Below are 14289 nucleotides of genomic sequence, written 5' to 3' on the forward strand. Positions count from 1 at the left end.
TGTGAACAGGGTAGCGCTTCTACTGTGTCTGGTATTCTGAGCTTAAAGGTGGTATTCCCTGCAAAAACTTAGACAATCTGAACTTGCTGCAACGAACATGCAGTGCGGTTTTAGACCTGAAACATAACTGAACAAATCGGGTCAAGGAAAGAGATGGGAGTGTTAAAACGGGAGTATATTTTCAGAGTTTACAGAGTTGAAATTTTTTTGAAAAGCCATATCAACCCGATCCCTTCATGTATAAGCGTATGACTGAAACGACTTGGACACTAAGGTAATACGTAATGATGCCTCAGCTTCCCCAGACTTGGATCGCTGGCTTAGTGGAACGAACACAAGATCAAGATGGAGCGCTGTTGCAGCCAGCAACTGTTTTTGATTTCAGAGGCAAAGGCACCCGATATTGAACTCAGCACATGCATGCTGGAAGAAGAATATTGAAGGGTTTTCTCGCCAAGGTGTGATACGGCGTATACGACCCACTTGACTGACGTGGCAAGGTGTGAACACCTGTTTTGTCTTGAAGTGGTTTTTGTGTGGTTTTGACAAACCGCCGCTCGCATCTGAAGCATTTTTATGACACGTCGGTGTAGCGTCTGCTGAACTTTTGATTTCTGCCGACGTATCCTTGGTGTGAGTTTTTCTCTCTGGCTTGTCTGGTTCACTGAGTTATGTTTAGCTTATTGGTCTGATTATCTGGTTTTATCGACTTACCATAATAGGACGCTATACCGACGTGTCATAAAAATGCTTCAGCCGCGCGCGGCGATGTCTCAAAACCACGCCAAGCCACTTCAAGACAAAACATGTGGTCACACCTTGCCACGTCAAGTAGGTGTACGCCGTATCACACCTTGGTGAGAAAACCCTTCACGCCACATCGACAGGTAATAGAAGTTCTGTGGCTGAGTTGATGTTTGGACTTACCAAGCCGGGTTAAGCAAGTGATTATGATCCGAAATCAGAACTGTGATTTATATTCGATTCTGTCTTTTCTATCTTTCTTTTGTTCGTTCTATCGCTCTCTCATTCTGTTTCACATTCATTGTTTCTTTCGTTTGCAATTTTTCTTTTTAATTGCTGAAATACATTGCTTTGTAAGTGTCATGGTTCCCCTCAAAATTGACCCAAACACTTCTCGTTTTCTACTGCTCAAGCGCTCCACACCTGCATCAGTAGAAATTACATAACAAAATCAATACGTACGCAAGATAGCAAAATAAAACGACCTGTTTTGGATACATAATTTAATTGGATTTCTCCCCGTATTACCAGTTGCCAAGTTGCGCATATTCTGAATTTCTGTCGATTTTTTTTAATTGGTACCTGATGTTTTTGTAAGGTCGATTTTGGGGGTACCTTTACTTCGGCGGCGGTCAAGTGGCACCTTAAAACATAAATCTTTGATCCAAAATGTGTGCAAGATAGCCAAGTGGAGCGCCATTAATGGCATACAAAATGTGAATGAAATGACACGGGAATGAATGTTGAAGTTGGGGTACGAAAATGGGTACAATAATTTGTGTGCAGAGTTTATTTTCTGGGAACAATAATCGCCGCCCTTGGCCTAGTGGTAAGGCGTCCGCCCCGTGATCGGGAGGTCGTGGGTTCGAACCCCGGCCGGGTCATACCTAAGACTTTAAAATTGGCAATCTCTATAGTGGCTGCTCCGCCTGGCGTCTGGCATTATGGGGTTAGTGCTAGGACTGGTTGGTCCGGTGTCAGAATAATGTGACTGGGTGAGACATGAAGCCTGTGCTGCGACTTCTGTCTTGTGTGTGGCGCACGTTAAATGTCAAAGCAGCACCGCCCTGATATGGCCCTTCGTGGTCGGCTGGGCGTTACGCAAACAAACAAACAAACAAACAAATAATCGCCGCCCAAAAATCCAGCTCCTACAATGTGAACGTGAAAATTCGTTTGTAAGTACATGTATACATATCTTTTGAGGGTGGGTTAAAGGTATAGTATCTTTAAATCAAATGGCGTCAAAGTTCAATAACAGAAGTGCACAAATTCGTGTCATATCAAAAATGGCCAAAGTTGATTGCGGCAAATAGACGCTGTGACTGTCACACTACCCCAATTTAACCAAGCAAGTAAATTGGACACACAGTTAAGGTGTCAGATTAAGTGAATGCAATGACGATTAAGTCTAGACTTAACGTTCGAGTAACCCACTTTTGTCCTCACTGGTGTTGGACAATAATAATAATAATAATGCAAACTTTTATAGCGCTATTCTAGAAAAATGTCTACTCTTAGCGCTTTACAATACATACATCGACCAAGCATACTATACACGCACAGGCAAAGAAACCGACCAAACATAACCAACAAACTATACATGCACAGGCAAAGAAAACGACCAAACATACAATACACGCACAGGCAAAGATAATGACCAAACATAAACAAACATACTATGACCAAGTCAAAAAAAGAACGAGTCAGCGAAAGAGTTCCGTACAAGACTAAATCCAAAAACATTTAATTTGATTCATTCGCTGGGCTTCCTGACGAGTAGACGTAAACTGATAAAACTATCAAGATAAGTTTTGTGTGAATATTTGTTTGTCTGTTCACTTAAAAGATGCTGTGTCGAAATATCTGTGAATGTATTGTTTTGTCAATAACAAACGTTCCAACAACCTACCTTTCTTGGTCTTTGATTACGTACTAGACTATTTTGTTGATGTGTTGCTTGCTTGTTTGCTGGTTTCCTTGCTTACCTGAGGTTTGAATTTATTCTTTTTCTTCATGTTTTGTGCAACTTTTACTATTTCATGTCTTCATAAACACCCAGTCAGCGACAACAACCTGCACAAGATTTGTGGATGTTCAATACATAGGCCGCTGTCCTGCTTTGACAAGGAAGTCAGTCATGGCGAAGTCATGAAGTTTTGCGGAAAAAAAATTAACAAGACCAGAACCATTTTCTGCAACAGTCGAACGTGCCCTGCCCTGGTGGACACCTCTCGACAACGACTGCCTGCCCGTCACAGCGACCCCAAAGGATCCAAGACAAGATGAACTTTCCATAGCGACCGAATGTTTATAACGAACTCTTTTGGTCCGTCCTTTGGGTTGTCGTTATAGCCGACAGGTTGGATTGTATTAAACAACTGTAATTTACCAAACATGGACCAAATTAATCATTACAACGGATAATTTAAGTTAAAGATGAGAACATAAGAAACAGCAGATACACATATGTATATCAAGCAGTTGTTGGCTTCCAGGAAAAATAATTTCGGAAGACGTATTGCCCGGAGGAGGGATTATCTTTAACGTGTTAGCGGATCAGCGGCGTAAGGACAGCTGCGGGGATTAGTGATCTGTGAACATGATGAACGCTCAAGTCCTTCATCCGGTCATTAATCATAAACATAAGTTGTACGAATACCTTGACTGCGAGGGTCTGGGTTACTCTGTAAGGAGACCGGCACGGTGGCCTAGTGGTAAGGCGTCCGACCCGTGATCGGGAGGTCGTGGGTTCGAATCCCGGCCGGGTCATACCTAAGACTTTAAAATTGGCAATCTAGTGGCTGCTCCGCCTGGCGTCTGGCATTATGGGGTTAGTGCTAGGACGGGTTGGTCCGGTGTCAGAATAATGTGACTGGGTGAGACATGAAGCCTGTGCTGCGACTTCTGTCTTGTGTGTGGCGCACGTTATATGTCAAAGCAGCACCGCCCTGATATGGCCCTTCGTGGTCGGCTGGGCGTTAAGCAAACAAACAAACAAACAAACAAATAAACTCTGTAAGGGGGCCTGAGCGTGTGTGAAAGATGCTCCTCCTAAAAACAACAGATTCCAAACTAATATTTCGCCCCACATCCTACGTCCTACTCTTCTGTCGGTCTTTGTCTTTGTCTCTGTCTCTGTCTGTCTCTGTCTCTCTCTGTCTGTCTGTCTCTCTCTGTCTCTCTCTCTCTTCTTGTCTCTGTCTGTCTGTCTGTCTGTATGTATGTCTCTCTCTCTCTCTCTCTCTCTCTCTCTCTCTCTCTCTCCCTCTCTCTCTCTCTCTCTCTCTCTCTCTCTTTTAAATTGTAAGAGGTATGAAATCATTTGTATCGAGTGTCGTAAACAAAATTGGAATTCAGAAAATATTCCCACACACGACATATCCGGAGAGCTGTGGACTGTTACTTGTGAATACACAATACAAGTGATTCAAAACCAAATCAAAAATATACCGTGTGACAGAAAGAAAAAAAAAAGAAAAAAAATGACAGCGATGGAAATTGAAAAAAAATTCCTGCACTCCTTATTGTGCATGCGTGATTCAAAACAACATGGACATTTTAAATGCTAGCAAATCTGTGTTCTTAAATGTTGACATGCCATAGAAATAATTCCCATTCAGCAGTTTTTATCTTTCCGATTTGTCACACTCCACAACACCATACAACCATTTCCGGCCTCACATAGGACTCATGCTGAAATGGCGCCAAGCTGAACAGCTGGATATAATAACACAGTGTAGGTGCGTACATACAAAAGCACACAAAAAGGTGTTACACGATGAATACGCTGTCTGTAAATCGCCGTGATTGCGCCAAAAGTTATAAGCCAACTTGGCAATATCTGACTTTTCTGGCGTGTGTAAGTAACACATGTCGACTTACTTCTGAAATTTCGATTTAAAAACTTCAGCCACAACGTAATAGACGAGAATCAGAAGCAAAATCAATCAATGAATCTGAAAATCGATCCGTCCATCTATCTATCTACAATTCAATCAAACACTATTTTGATGGATGGATCGATCATAATGCTGATATTGTCAGTTATTGGTGATATCGGATCTGTGCATTGCTTGCTTATTTGGACTTGTTTATCTAATTTCGACTTTACGTGCAGTAGTTGTTGTTGATAAACGAACTTAACAAGAAATTCCTTCGAGGTAGGAAAAACACCCCCGTCAAAGGGAAATAACCTTCTCAGTTGGTGGCAGTGACTGAGTGAGAATGGTTATTTCCCTTTGACCGTTAAGATGTCCCTCTATAAGTCCTTGTATAATTTTAATCCACCAATAACTCCCTAACCGTGTGTTTGACTGGTCCCAATTTTTGTAAGGACCGTCTCAGGAATGTATAGAACCTGTTCACCAAGTTTGGTGACGATCGGTCCGTTCATTCTTGAGATCTATATGCGAACACAAACACACAAACAAACAAACAAACAAACAAACAAACAAACAAACACATCGACCGAAACCTATACACACCCCTATACCGGGGGTGTAACAACTATGCATTGAAGTGTTGAATAATGTCTATGACTTAAGACTTTCAGCGCAATTACATAATCCGCCGAAAGGTATTTAGAAAATGGGTGCGAATGGATAGTCCCTAAAAATATTAATATCACCGGGTTTTATATATTTCACTTCTTTTCTGACTCCTGAATCTGATTCTGAATTTTCGCTGCGGGTGTTGTTCTTAAGTTGGTCACGGGAGCGGCCGATTACGGCTATATTTTCTGCATATGTTTACATGACCTCGGGAGGTCCAACACCCACGTGTTCTTTCTTTGTCTTCTTCTTTTGTGTTCATGGGCTGAAACTCCCACGTGCACTCGTGGTTTTCTTTTCTTGTACGAGTGGGGTTACGTGTATGACCGTTTTTACCCCGCCACTGATTTAAGCCAAGTTTTGAAGACAGTTTTGTAACCGCTGGTGTTACGTTTTACACTCCTACTACCTAAACATGCCGCCATAGATATCTAGTGACACACATGTCGGTGTCATCTGTAATTCTTTGATTGATGGAGGGATGCATGGGGAGGGCATTTAATCACTTCGTGTCATCCGCAGGTCGCCATCTTGTTAACCGCTGCCCCCCATCCGCTTCAGTGTCTGATCGCACTCGTTCCACTCACAGCCACAGTTTTGAGCCTGCGGAAAAGATCCTGTAATCCATGTCACAGTTCGGTGGGTTATAGAAACACGAAAATAATCCAGCATGCGTCCCCCGAAAGGGGTGTATCGCTGTCTGAATGGCGGGGTAAAAACGGTCATACACGTAAAAACCAACTCGTGCAAACACAATCGTGAACGTGGGAGTTTCAGTCCATGAACGAAGAAGAAGACGTATAAGAAAAGCCTGCTCAGATGGGTAATCAAATACTTCCTGTTGCTTTTTGTTCACTTCATGAATTGAGGACGATTTGCGTGCGTGTGTGTGACCTGGTTATACTGACAATTTTAATTCACGAATTAAAGAGTCTTCACTAAAGTGGGTTCAAGTAGGCAAGGAAAACCTGTTTTGAATGTTACGGTGCGGCTTTTAAAAAATAAACTTCTTTCAATGTATTATTCCTCTCTGTGATCATGCAACCACGATGACGTCTGAGTGTCTGAATACTTTTTTGTTGTTGTTTACTTCCGTTTCGATGCCCAACTGAACTGAGAGTCACAGTGACAGTGTACGGATGAAAAGAGCAATGACATAGACTCACGTAGGGTTTCAAGTGCGTATCAAATTTACTTAAACCGGTCTTACTTTTGTTACGATAAGCAAGACTGGGGCACCGAGAGAAGTAAGAGAGAGAGAGAGAGAGAGAGAGAGAGAGAGAGAGAGAGAGAGAGAGAGAGAGAGAGAGAGAGAGAGAGAGAGAGAGAGAGAGAGAGAGAGAGAGAGAGAGAGAGAGGGAGAGAGAATTGAATTGAACTTTATTTAACAAGGATTAAGATTTAAGGCTACGCCTTTTCTTACAATCTGTCCTTGGCACGCACAGACACACAATGATAAAAATGAAAAATTAAAAATTAAACAGTAAAAAGTTTACCAACAAAAGGAGGTCAGAAAACTTCAGCACGTGATGATAAAGATGACGATGATGACGATGATGATGTTGATGATGATGATGATATGATGATGATGATGATGATGATGATGATGATGATGATGATGATGATGATGATGATAAAGATGAGGCATGAAGAGCATACATATGTGGTTATTCATAAAATCAAATGCATACTATGCAAGTAATTATAAGTACAAGCTGGTAGCAATCGAACATGCAGCAATAGTACAACAAAAATATGTTCAGAATATACAAAGAGAGAGAGAGAGAGAGAGAGAGAGAGAGAGAGAGAGAGAGAGAGAGAGAGAGAGAGAGAGAGAGAGAAAGAGAGAGGGGAGAGAGAGAGAGAGCATGAGAGGGAGAGAGCGTGAGAGAGAGGGAGAGAGCGTGAGAGAGAGGGAGAGAGAGAGAGCCAGAGCATGAGAGAAAGAGCGGGCGGGCGAGAGAGAGAGACAGAGAGAGAGACAGAGACAGAGAGAGAGCATGAGAGAGAGAGACAGAGAGAGAGAAAGAGTACGGCCTGACACAGACAGAGAGACGAATGGACAGAGGGACAGAGACAGACAACGACGAGAGTCGGGACAGACTTGAGACAGCGTTAAAAGGCCGTGTTTAATGAAATTTGATCATGCAAATAATAGCCAAATAAACATGGATGTGAAAACTGCCTTTAGATCTGGTTCTGTATCTTCTGAAAATACAGTACATACAATCAAAGTGATAAAAAATATACACACATTAGGTGTTCAGCGGAAGTTATGTCATATGTGACTCACTCTTCAAAAAAATTAAACTAAAGGATAATTTACCCTTCAAAGAAAAATCCACATCAATTCACAGTTCTTGTGCTCTTCCATTCGACAACTACTTTTAATGTATTTAGGAACAGATTTATCAGAAAGATAGAAATATACAGGTACCGTCGTCTGTGACACGGACTCGAAAACGTCAGGTTTTGTCACATTTGCCTCGCCGGACCTACGCATTAGCAAGGCAACGGCTTTTAAGCAAGATACACTACCCACTGAGCTACATCTTCCCTAATCAAATGAGTCCAGATGACGCGACACACTGGGGGATCCTGTCTTCAAAACCCAACGCCCCAAGCTCCCAAATGACCCTAAAACGGATGTCGGTTTCGTTGAAATGGGTATATACTAGTTCAAGCTAGAGACAGACAAACCAGTATCAGTTGCAGACACGGGAGCCATCTATGTAAACAGAATCCCGGAGACGAAAACGGATCCGTCACACGATACCATGTGTACTCTTCTTTCGCACGCAACAGACATTTTGAGCTGTTCCAAATCATGAGAATGTGTTTTTATCACAACGGTTGTCTCGCATGACAGCGTGAAATGAAACAAATTTCCAACTTTCGTTTTTTGAAAATATTTGGATTCCTCTTTGAGAAAAAAAAAGAAGAAGAAGAAGAAGAAGAAGCAACAACAACGACACCAAAAACAGCAAAGGCATCATCATCATCATCATCATCATCATCATCATCATCATCATCATCATCATCATCATCATCATCATCATCGTCGTCGTCGTCGTCATCGTCACTATCATAAACATCATCATCGTCGTCGTCGTCGTCGTCGTCGACAAAATCGACAACCACATAACAACAACAACGACGACGGCGACAACGCCGACAACAACAACCACAACTCAAAAACAAGAACAAGAAGAAGATCGAACAAGAAAAAAAGAACATGACGAAAAACAAAACAAGTCGCGTAAGGCGAAAATACAACATTTAGTCAAGTAGCTGTCGAACTCACAGAATGAAACTGAACGCAATGCAACGCAGCAAGACCGCATACTCGTAGCATCGTCAGTCACCCGCTCACGGCAAAGACAGTGAAATTGACAAGAAGAGTGGGGTAGCAGTTGCGCTCAGAAGGATAGCACGCTTTTCTGTACCTCTCTTTGTTTTAACTTTCTGAGCGTGTTTTTAATCCAAACATATCATATCTATATGTTTTTGGAATCAGGAACCGATAAGGAATAAGATGAAAGTGTTTTTAAATTGATTTCGAAAATTTAATTTTCATATTAATTTTTATATATTTAATTTTCAGAGCGTGTTTTTAATCCAAATATAACATATTTATATGTTTTTGGAATCAGCAAATGATGGAGAATAAGATGAATGTAAATTTGGATCGTTTTTAAAAAACATTATTTTTGTTACAATTTTCAGATTTTTAATGACCAAAGTCATTAACTAATTTTTAAGCCACCAAGCTGAAATGCAATACCGAAGTCCGGGCTTCGTCGAACATTACTTGACAAAAATTTCAACCAATTTGGTTGAAAAATGAGGGCGTGACAGTGCCGCCTCAACTTTCACGAAAAGCCGGATATGACGTCATCAAAGACATTTATCAAAAAAATGAAAAAACGTATGGGGATATCATACCCAGAAACTCTCATGTCAAATTTCATAAAGATCGGTCCAGTAGTTTAGTCTGAATCGCTCTACACACACACACAGACAGACAGACAGACAGACACACACACACACACACACGCACATACACCACGACCCTCGTCTCGATTCCCCCCTCTACGTTAAAACATTTAGTCAAAACTTGACTAAATGTAAAAAGATGTTGTCGCTCATAATTCAAAGGCTACAATCCTGTCATGTTTTTTTCTGAAAGAAAACCAGAGAAAATAGAAAAACGCTACTAGACGCCAGAGTGAAATGTATACATATCTATAAGAAGACTCTCACCCATCCTTTCTTCCCAAGACAATAGCACAGGAGCCGCGAGACGGAGGTGCAGGGGATCAGGTGTCAGGCAGGTGCGACTCTCAGGTAAAATTAACATTCACCATCGCAGCTACTTCTGCAGCCCAGAAACTTTTGAACCCTCTTCCCCAACCCCCCCCCCCCCCCCCCCCACCACCACCGGTTTTAAGACGTCCCCCATATTAATAAATTAACCGTACACTGTAAATTGAAGTGTTCCACTTTTTAACACACTTTTTGTTACCAGTTGTGAACCAATCCTGATGACGGTTTCGACAAAGAGCATTTCTGGTTCGGCTTTTTAACAGCAATAAATCCCCCTGACGACTGAGCCCTTTGCCAGACGTATTGCTCGGTGGTGAGGGGACTGCATTGATTCCTTGACAGTCATGTCATTTATTATCAAATGAAGTTATTGTGTCCTTTTCCGTAGAACTTACATGGGATTGTTGCATTCAAATGACGTAAAATAAGCTCAAGTGACCGAATAAAACAAAATTCAGCCCTTGAATAAAAAAAAAAAACAAGAAATGTTACTGAGGTAAATGTTAGTATGTGACACAAGACATCCCCAGGTACATCGACCCAATGTTCTTTTAAAGCAGATACGTAGACAAATAGCTCAGGTGGTAGAGCACTGGACTTATGATCGAGAGGTCGCTGGTTCGAATCCGGGCCGGGACGGACACGGGTCAACTTTATGTGCAGACCCAGAGACGATATCCATCTCCCACCCCTGTGTCACCACAGTGGCACGTTAAAGATCTTGGTCATTCTACCATAAGTGCAGATGGCTGATACCACCTAAACACGCAAACATCAAAAAGCCGTGAGGGCGTAAAACTCGAATCGTATAAACCAATTCATGTCCAATATTGGCAATTAAGACCTGACGGACAATAAGCCCCTTAACATTTACTAAATAAGTATGAGACAAATGAAAAAAAGTAACGAACATTTCCTTTTTTTTTCTTTTTTGATTTTGCAAAGTCTGTCTTCTATTGTTATTTGTCAGCCTTTGATTTAGACACGGCCTTAATTCCCAGCAGCACGTGCGTCACGAAGACACAATATCAGTGGTCGTCAAGGTCGCGACACCAGACATCAACACAGCCACTCTTCTTCTGATCACGGTTCGCCGTTCACCCGACACCTCCCCTGCCACCCGCATTGCCACCTTGCATCCACCCGCATTAAAGGATATCATTGGCCATTGTTCAGTGGTAATGAAGACAACATAGATCATTGTGGGGTGACAGGACAGCCGTGGTCAGAACGGGAGTAACAGGCAGGGAGCAGGGAAGGCGATACTTTGATGGAATCCGCTCATGTCCTCGCTGCTATACTGCCCGTAACCCCTAACTTCTCTCGTGACCCCAGCGAAGACAGCTCAGGGCCAAGGTGCACGAAGCGAAAGTGGGTGCCACCCAAACGGGAATAACAAACCGCGGGGTCTGATTCGTTGAAATCACAACAAATCCCAATTTCAACCAATCCAACACCGCGGCTGGCTCCCGACCGGTTGGTAACTTTCTCGTGCACCTCATCCCTGGGTTTAGAGACTTAAGTCCAGGATAAGCGGCATTGTGGGTACACTTGATCCCGGACTAAAGTCTATAACCTAGGCTCTTGCACACCGGCCCAGAACTTCGTGTTTTTGACCGTAGGAGCATAGAGATCGCTTTTACAAAAGATATATACTGTTTCGATCCTGTGCAAAATTCCCAGGCCACAGATACGCGCACATTCTCAGCGCTCGGCTTCCCTGTCATTCTCCGTCGTTCTGAAATGTTACCGTTTTTCTTGTACCACCCGTTAATGTCCCTAATAGGTCTAGAGACGTAACCTCAAAAGTCACCGAGTTATGCACAGTGTCACCTAGTGGTGGTGAAAAGACAACCTTTCTCGTCATTGTAAAAGAACAGTGGTTATTTACAATTTCTATATTTGAAACTGACTCGAGAGAAAGTATACGATTCCAGTCCATTCACCGTATACTCAGTTCCCGCCCAATGTCGCATCAGTTTGATCTCCTGATTCTCCTGATTGCAGTGTGACTTTATTTCGGTATCGTATAATTATCGTTCAACCAAATTACTTCCATGCCTCGCTGCTCACTGCTGTTGGAACTGCAAGTCATGTACACATGCTGGACCGGCGCGAGTCTGCTTAGGCCAAACAAAAATATTCTTTATTTGGTGTTTAACGTCGTTTTCAACCACGAAGGTTATATCGCGACGAGGGAAAGGGGGGAGATATAGATGGGATAGGGGAAAGGGGGGAGATGGGATAGAGCCACTTGTTAAGTGTTTCTTGTTCACAAAAGCACTAATCAAAAAATTGCTCCAGGGGCTTGCAACGTAGTACAATATATGACCTTACTGGGAGAATGCAAGTTTCCAGTACAAAGGACTAAACATTTCTTACATACTGCTTGACTAAAATCTTTACAAACATTGACTATATTCTATACAAGAACCACTTAACAAGAGTAAAAGGAGAAACAGAATCCGTTAGTCGCCTCTTACGACATGCGGGGTGCAGAGAAATAAGGATGTGGAAAAGAAGACTTTTGGTAAGTGAAATAAAGGTGATGGATCCAGTCAGGTAGAAATAAGACAACAAGAAAAGAATTGGAAAACTGCAGGGAATAGTAGGGAGAGTTTTCTTGGAAGGAAATATAGGTGAAAGGACTGGTAAGGCAGAAATAAGACAAAAGAAGAGAAGTAAAGGGGTCGGGTAGCTCTGTTTAAACGCTCCCGCCGCGTGAAGGCGACCCCATGGGAGCAACAAAAATATATGTTGGTTCAGGGTAACATGACCAAAAAAAGATAAGGTCGGCTTTTTTTTTTTTTAATTTAGTCTCGGTATGGTTCGCAAAATGTGCCAGAGGTTGTTATTTTTGATTTTTTGGGGGAGAAATGAAAAAAAAATTTTTGGGTCGGCGGGAAAAAATAGGGTCGGTCGCTTTACCCTAAACCAACATATATTTGTGTTTGGCCTTAGTACGACATGTGGCCAGCATCAATTCCCCAATACCAGCTATGAGGCCTAAAAAAAAAATAGGTGTGGTTACGGTAACCCGACCTACCCTATTTTTTGGGGCCGACCCTATAACTTTTTATTACATTTGTCAAAAAAATACCAAAAAACCCCAAGTAAACGAGTGCAGAAAACGCAATGAAAACGAAAGCGCCCGAGTCGCACACTTATTTCCCTGTCAAGTAGGTTTAATTTGTACACATTAGAAAAAAAAAGTAAAAACAAAAAAAAAAGTGATTGCCTACCTTCCTACCCTATTTTTTTTTGCTATGTTACCGTAACCACACCTATTTTTTTTTTGGCCTGATGGCTTTTATTCTTCTATGAGTGGGACGTCCCCGCCCTCTAGGGCTATTCAGCCGCCATCTTCACTCTGTCCAGGGACAAGGCCGTTGTCGTTTCGGGGTCTATTTACCAGTCCCGTCCGTCAAGACTTTATTCCACAGCGTCTTGGCCTTCATACCTCCTAAAGACGCCGAAAGGGTCAAATCCGACCACTTCCATACCAATAATGGGCGACCCAAAACAGAATGCGTGAGAAAGCATCGGAGAGGAATTCGAAGACAACTTCGGAAGATTGAGGCATTCTGATTAGGGCGACCCCCTGATCGATCATAGTTGTTGACCACATATCTGGCTACCGAAGTAATTCTCATGCACAACGTACGGTCGATGGTTGTTTATATTTATAGTTATAATATAGTAAGAATCTGTTGTAATGTATGTTTGATGGTGTATGCTTTTAATCAAGCGTTGCTGACTATGAATGTAGATGTAAATGCTTGTATAACTGTGTTTGAATTTTAAATGTGTCAAGTTAAAGTTATGATGTTGCGCTATATAAATGCTCATTTATTATTATTATTATTAATTAAATAGTGAACACTAGTTTGGTGTACTGTTGTGACATCACTTAAAGCAGCCGGTTTTCTTTCGCACTGGGTTTCATTGTAAGAATAACACTCATCCCCGCTCGTTCCCCTCCCCTAATTCACGCATCTTTTTTTTTTTTGCTTTTTTTTTTTAAGTGCATGCGCACGCTTTAGCGCAAAGCAGCATCGCCCGTTTTTACAAAAGACGCTGAACGTTGTCAACTGTTGACCGGTGAGCGTGGGGATTTGTCACAATAATTTACGACAGGTCAAGCAGATATTTCGGTAAATAGTTCAACATTAATTTGTGCGACAAACTCCTTTCCGCCCTTATCGCAAAGATTGCGCATACGATACGCTTTTTGTACTCCACGACAAAAAAGGCTTCGTGCCAAGCTCTGCGGTATGGTGTTGACCATCACAAGCATTAGTGCATGGTCAAAGTCGACCCCTTCAGCACCAGCGACAATATGTCTTCATTACTCGCGAATCTTGAGTGACACCCGGGGTGGGGTTCTGTCCCCCCCCCCCCCCCCGATGATCCCTCCCCCGTGGCGCGAAGCTCTCATCGGGTGTCCACCGTTATGTCCAATCTGACGCCTGGGTGGAGCGAGGACCCTTGACGTGGACACTGGAGGACTTACAACAGATTGCCACCATCCGGTGACAACACCCCACTTAACGCAGGTGAGAGGGGGTATTTTTTGGGAGGTAGGGGGCGGGGAGGAAGATTAGAGAATGGGAGGGTGGGAGGGAGAGGGGTAGCAGGGAACATTGCACAACATATTGCCACCGTC

General features: G+C 42.5%; 1 non-coding gene across 1 annotated transcript; it reads left to right on the top strand.

The window, feature by feature from the left end:
* The first annotated feature begins 3440 nt into the window (after positions 1 to 3440).
* On the top strand, positions 3441 to 3516 carry Trnat-cgu (transfer RNA threonine (anticodon CGU)). Its single transcript has one exon. It is a non-coding gene; the product is annotated as a tRNA-Thr (tRNA).
* Positions 3517 to 14289: the final 10773 nt, after the last annotated feature.

Source organism: Littorina saxatilis, linkage group LG9 (assembly GCF_037325665.1).
Source record: "Littorina saxatilis isolate snail1 linkage group LG9, US_GU_Lsax_2.0, whole genome shotgun sequence".
Classification (NCBI taxonomy): Eukaryota; Metazoa; Mollusca; class Gastropoda; order Littorinimorpha; family Littorinidae; genus Littorina; species Littorina saxatilis.